We start from the raw sequence: 6,174 nt of genomic DNA on the forward strand, positions 1-6,174 counted from the left end.
CTCAACATCACTCATGATTTTATATACCTCTATCATGTCCCCCCTTAGTCTCCTCTTTTCCAAACTGAAGAGTCCTAGCCTCTTTAATCTTTCCTCATATGGGACCCTCTCTAAACCCCTAATCATTTTAGTTGCTCTTTTCTGAACCTTTTCTAGTGCTAGAATATCTTTTTTGAGGTGAGGAGACCACATCTGTACACAGTATTCGAGATGTGGGCGTACCATGGATTTATATAAGGGCAATAATATATTCTCAGTCTTATTCTCTATCCCTTTTTAATTATTCCTAACATCCTGTTTGCTTTTTGACCGCCTCTGCACACTGCGTGGACATCTTCAGAGAACTATCCACGATAACTCCAAGATCTTTTTCCTGACTCGTTGTAGCTAAATTAGCCCCCATCATGTTGTATGTATAGTTGGGGTTATTTTTTCCAATGTGCATTACTTTACATTTATCCACATTAAATTTCATTTGCCATTTTGTTGCCCAATCACTTAGTTTTGTGAGATCTTTTTGAAGTTCTTCACAATCTTCTTTGGTCTTAACTATCTTGAGTAGTTTAGTGTCATCTGCAAACTTTGCCACCTCACTGTTTACCCCTTTCTCCAGATCATTTATGAATAAATTGAATAGGATTGGTCCTAGGACTGACCCTTGGGGAACACCACTAGTTACCCCTCTCCATTCTGAGAATTTACCATTAATTCCTACCCTTTGTTCCCTGTCCTTTAACCAGTTCTCAATCCATGAAAGGACCTTCCCTTTTACACCGTGAATCCTAGCTCCTGGCAAGCAGAACACTTCTCGGTTTTCCCTTTTGGGATGGCAAATAGATGACACAGTCCCCCTGAGGAAACAGATTCCCCAACGACCACCACCCACCTTCTTCTTTTGGGAGTGGTGGTCGTGGAACATCCATCCCTAGGACAGTGCATCTCACGTTTTCCAATCGGTGGAGTCTCCTTCTGCTCCCTTTCTTCAGATGTATCATCTAATCTACTTTCTGCATTAGTACCTGTGGAGAAAACATGAAAATGGTTGCTCACCTGTATCTGCGTTGCTGGTACATGGATGCTCCTCTTTCTTTCTTCTTCTGGAAGAATAGTACCCACTCCCCAGGTTGGCCTCTTTGTTCAGCAGCAAGGGCAAATGTAATTGCTTTAAAAACAAGAGAAGAAGTTGCTAGGTCACCTGGCTGGGTGCTGTGGGATTCTAACTAGGATTGACTTAAAAGTTTCCATTAAAGCTGGGTTCTTAATGAAAAAACTGGGTTTTCTACTAAACAAAACTTTTCATGAGAAGTCCATGGCAAATTTGGACTTTTCATCAGAAAACCAAAAAGTTGTTGTCTTTTGGCCAATGGATTTAGGTGAATACTCTTTTTTTTTAATGAACATTTTACATTTTCTGTCCAAAAAACCCATTTTCTGACCAGCTCTACTTCTGACAGTACAGATGGGATTTTGGTGTTTGGGTTAAAGAAACATATTTACATTTTAGATACAATACTGTTTGAAAGGTCTTTGTACGTGCAGGTAAAGGTTTGATACTGATGATGTATGTTCAGCTGCCTCCTCATATCTCTGCCAGTGCACCTCAGTCCTGACTTGCAATAGACCCTGGTGTTTCAGTCCCAGTTCCCTTCTGAACAAAGACTAACAATCAAGCGAGATCATGCAGTGGTTTTGTGATGTGGGAAATTGTTTTTTATGTTCAAGAAGGAACCAAAGTAGGTTCACTGAAGAGCAGTCCTTACACTGGAAATGATCATAGTTCACACTGTATTTGGCTAAACATTTTCTCCCTCAATCCCACACCTTCGAGGGCTGCAGTCAGTCCCATAACTGCCTTTAAAAAACCCAAATTTTAAATAATTATTTTCTAGCTTTCTCAGTATTTTCCTAATTCTCCGTATCCCGTCCCTGCATTTCTTCTGATTTTCAAAACAGCCAACTTTTCCCAGGCTGCACTGCCAGCTCCACAGACAATCTTGGCTTCCTGGCATGGTAGGAATGATGTGCTCTGGCATACCCCATCCCTGCACCAGTCTTACTGGTTTGAGGACAGTCAGACCGATGTGGACACTGGTTTGGTGGGACTCTGCAGCTCCTCCCTGATTGAGAATGAGGGGTCAATTGTGGGCAGGCCGGCTGCTCTCCTGCATCTTAACTCCCTTCCTCCGATGAGACTTCCACAGATACTACCCCCCATTTCTCCTCCATGCAGAGGCCAGGGCAGTTACTGCTGACCCAGTGCAGCCTTACACCCAGGGAGAGGGGACCTGGAAGGGGAGTTTTAATGAAATCACATAAGAACATAAGAAGGGCCATACCGGGTCAGACCAAAGGTCCATCTAGCCCAGTATCTGTCTACCGACAGTGGCCAATGCCAGGTGCCCCAGAGGGAGTGAACCTAACAGGCAATGATCAACTGATCTCTCTCCTGCCATCCATCTCCATCCTCTGATGAACAGAGGCTAGGGACACCATTCTTACCCATCCTGGCTAATAGCCATTTATGGACTTAGCCACCATGAATTTATCCAGTCCCCTTTTAAACATTGTTATAGTCTTAGCCTTCACAACCTCCTCAGGTAAGGAGTTCCACAAGTTGACTGTGCGCTGCGTGAAGAAGAACTTCCTTTTATTTGTTTTAAACCTGCTGCCTATTAATTTCATTTGGTGACCCCTAGTCCTTGTATTATGCGAATAAGTAAATAACTTTTCTTTATCCACTTTCTCAACATCACTCATGATTTTATAGACCTCTATCATGTCCCCCCTTAGTCTTCTCTTTTCCAAGCTGAAGAGTCCTAGCCTCTTTAATCTTTCCTCATATGGGACCCTCTCTAAACCCCTAATCATTTTAGTTGCCCTTTTCTGAACCTTTTCTAGTGCTAGAATATCTTTTTTGAGGTGAGGAGACCACATCTGTACACAGTATTCGAGATGTGGGCGTACCATGGATTTATATAAGGGCAATAATATATTCTCAGTCTTATTCTCTATCCCCTTTTTAATGATTCCTAACATCCTGTTTGCTTTTTTGACCGCCTCTGCACACTGTGTGGACATCTTTAGAGAACTATCCACGATGACACCAAGATCTTTTTCCTGACTCGTTGTAGCTAAATTAGCCCCCATCATGTTGTATGTATAGTTGGGGTTATTTCTTCCAGTGTGCATTACTTTACATTTATCCACATTAAATTTCATTTGCCATTTTGTTGCCCAATCACCAAGGGCCATTTTCTCCCCCTCCCAGGCCAGTTGACCTCGGTGGCTGTTCTTCACCCTAACAGGCCCATCCTCCCCAGCTGGCAGCTCCACTTGGCACCAGTCAGCCAGAGCCGCTTTCCCTGGGCTGCTCACCCATTCAGTGTCCTGGGCTGTTACCCAGCCTCACTGGCTGGAACAGTCGGGAAGGCACCATTTCCCCTGGTGTAACTCCCCCTAGCTGAGGGCCAGGCAGACTCCATGCGAGGGGAAGAGCAGAGGGGATGCTGTGGCCATTGCCGAGAGAGGGCTCCTCTCTGGGATCCCATTGCTCCTCTGCTGCTGTGCAGATTGGCTTCCCAGGGAGGTCCTAAGGGCTCCATGCCACGGAGAAGGTGGGATTTGGCTCTAAAGCCGGGCAATGCAGCTCTATTGCATTTATTCCCTGGGTGTGTTAATCAGCTCCCCTAACTGAGAGTGATGAGAGCTGCCATTGTGGGCATGGTGCATGTTCTCCATCTACGTCTACTGTCTGTACCTCTCCTACAGTGTTTTCTTCCTCTCCTCCCCTCTTTTCCTTCACTGTTTTCCCTCCTCACTCCTGTTTTCCTTCTTCTGCTCCCCAGGCTCCACTCTTTTCCCCTTTCATCCATATGTCCCAATTATTTGTCCCAGTCCCCTTTTTCATCTTTTTTGTATTCTATTCTTTCTCTCCCTAGTCTCCTTCCTTTCTCTTTTTATCTCATCACCCAAAAAAATAAAACAAAGTGGCTGATTTGCAGTAGTGCTGAGCACCCAAAACTCCAGCTGAAGGCAGGGGGATCTGGGCGTGCTTCACGTCTCTGGAAGTCAGCTCCAAGTTAAACTCCTTGGGCATCTTTTGACAATGAGGGAGCCCATTCTCTGGCCTGCAGTGGGATCTTTCTGCTGCTCCCACCTTCCTGGGCTGGTTCCTGGTGACTGCTGCGCCTCTTTGCATGTGGTAGAGGCTGGACAGAGAGCTAATCGAGGCTTTCTTCCGGCAACTAGCAGAAGTTACTAGATCGTAGGCCCTGGTTCTCATGGGAGACTTTAATCACCCCGATATCTGCTGGGAGAGCAATACAGCAGTGCACAGACAATCCAGGAAGTTTTTGGAAAGTGTAGGGGACAATTTCCTGGTGCAAATGCTGGAGGAACCAACCAGGGGCAGAGCTCTTCTTGACCTGCTGCTCACAAACAGAGAAGAGTTAGTAGGGGAAGCAAAAGTGGATGGGAGCCTGGGAGGTGGTGACCATGAGATGGTCGAGTTCAGGATCCTGACACAAGGAAGAAAGGAGAGCAGCAGAATACGGCCCCTGGACTTCAGAAAAGCAGACTTTGACTCCCTCACGGAGCTGATGGGCAAGGTCCCCTGGGAAAATAACATGAGGGGGAAAGGAGTCCAGGAGAGTTGGCTGTATTTTAAAGAATCCTTACTGAGGTTGCAGGAAAAAAACATCCCGATGTGTAGGAAGAATAGTAAATGTGGCAGGTGACCAACTTGACTTAGCAGTGAAATCCTTGCTGATCTTAAACACAAAAAAGAAGCTTACAAGAAGTGGAAGCTTGGACAAATGACCAGGGAGGAGTATAAAAATATTGCTCAGGCATGCAGGAGTGAAATCAGGAAGGCCAAATCACACTTGGAATTGCAGCTAGCAAGAGATGTTAAGAGTAACAAGAAGGGTTTTTTCAGGGCCGCCCAGAGGATTCCGGGGGCCTGGGGTCTTCAGCAGTGGGGGGCCCTTCCGTTCCGGGACCCGCCGCCAAAGTGCCCCGAAGACCCGCAGCGGGGGCCGCCCCACCGCCGAATTACCGCCGAAGCGGGACCCGCCGCTGAAGTGCAGCCCGGTCTTCAGCGGTAATTCAGCGGCGGGGGGGCCCCCACCGCGGGTCTTCAGAGCACTTCGCCAGCGGGTCCCGGAATGGAAAGGCCCCCGCCTCCGAATTACCACCGAAGACCCAGCTGAACTTCAGCGGCGGGTCCTGCTTCGGTGGTAATTCACCAGTGGGGGGTCCTTCTGCCTGGAGCGGAAGGAGCCCCCGCCGGCAAAGACCGGGAGCGGAAGAAGCTCCTGCGCCTGGCCCTGTAAGAGTTTTCTGGGGCACCTGGAGCAAGTGAAGGACCCCGCTCCAGGGGCCCCGAAAAACTCTCGTGGGGGCCCCTGTGGGGGCCGGGGCCTGGGGCAAATTGCCCCTCTTGCCCCCCCTCTGGGTGGCCCTGGGTTTTTTCAGGTATGTTAGCAACAAGAAGAAAGTCAAGGAAAGTGTGGGCCCCTTACTGAATGAGGGAGGCAACCTAGTGACAGAGGATGTGGAAAAAGCTAATGTAATCAATGATTTTTTTTGCCTCTTTCTTCACAAACAAGGTCAACTCCCAGACTGCTGCACTGGGCAGCACAGTAAGGGGAGAAGGTGACCAGCCCTCTGTGGAGAAATAAGTGGTTCGGGACTATTTAGAAAAATTGGATGAGCACAAGTCCATGGGGCCGGATGCGCTGCATCTGAGGGTGCTAAAGGAGTTGGCGGATGTGATTGCAGAGCCATTGGCTGTTATCTTTGAAAACTCATAGCAAACGGGGGAGGTCCCGGATGACTGGAAAAAGGCTACTGTAGTGCCCATCTTTAAAAAAGGGAAGAAGGAGGATCCAGGGAACTACAGGCCAGTCAGCCTCACCTCAGTCCCTGGAAAAATCATGAAGCAGGTTCTCAAGTAATCAATTCTGAAGCACTTAGAAGAGAGGAATGTGATCAGGAACAGTCAGCATGGATTCACCAAGGGCAAGTCATGCCTGACTAACCTAATTGCCTTCTATGAGGAGATAGCTGGGTCTGTGGATGAGGGGAAAGCAGTGGATGTGTTATTGCTTGACTTTAGCAAAGCTTTTGATATGGTCTCCCACAGTATTCTTGCTGGCAAGTTAAAGAAGTATG

This window comes from Mauremys reevesii, unplaced genomic scaffold (assembly GCF_016161935.1).
Source record: "Mauremys reevesii isolate NIE-2019 unplaced genomic scaffold, ASM1616193v1 Contig3, whole genome shotgun sequence".
Taxonomy (NCBI): domain Eukaryota; kingdom Metazoa; phylum Chordata; order Testudines; family Geoemydidae; genus Mauremys; species Mauremys reevesii.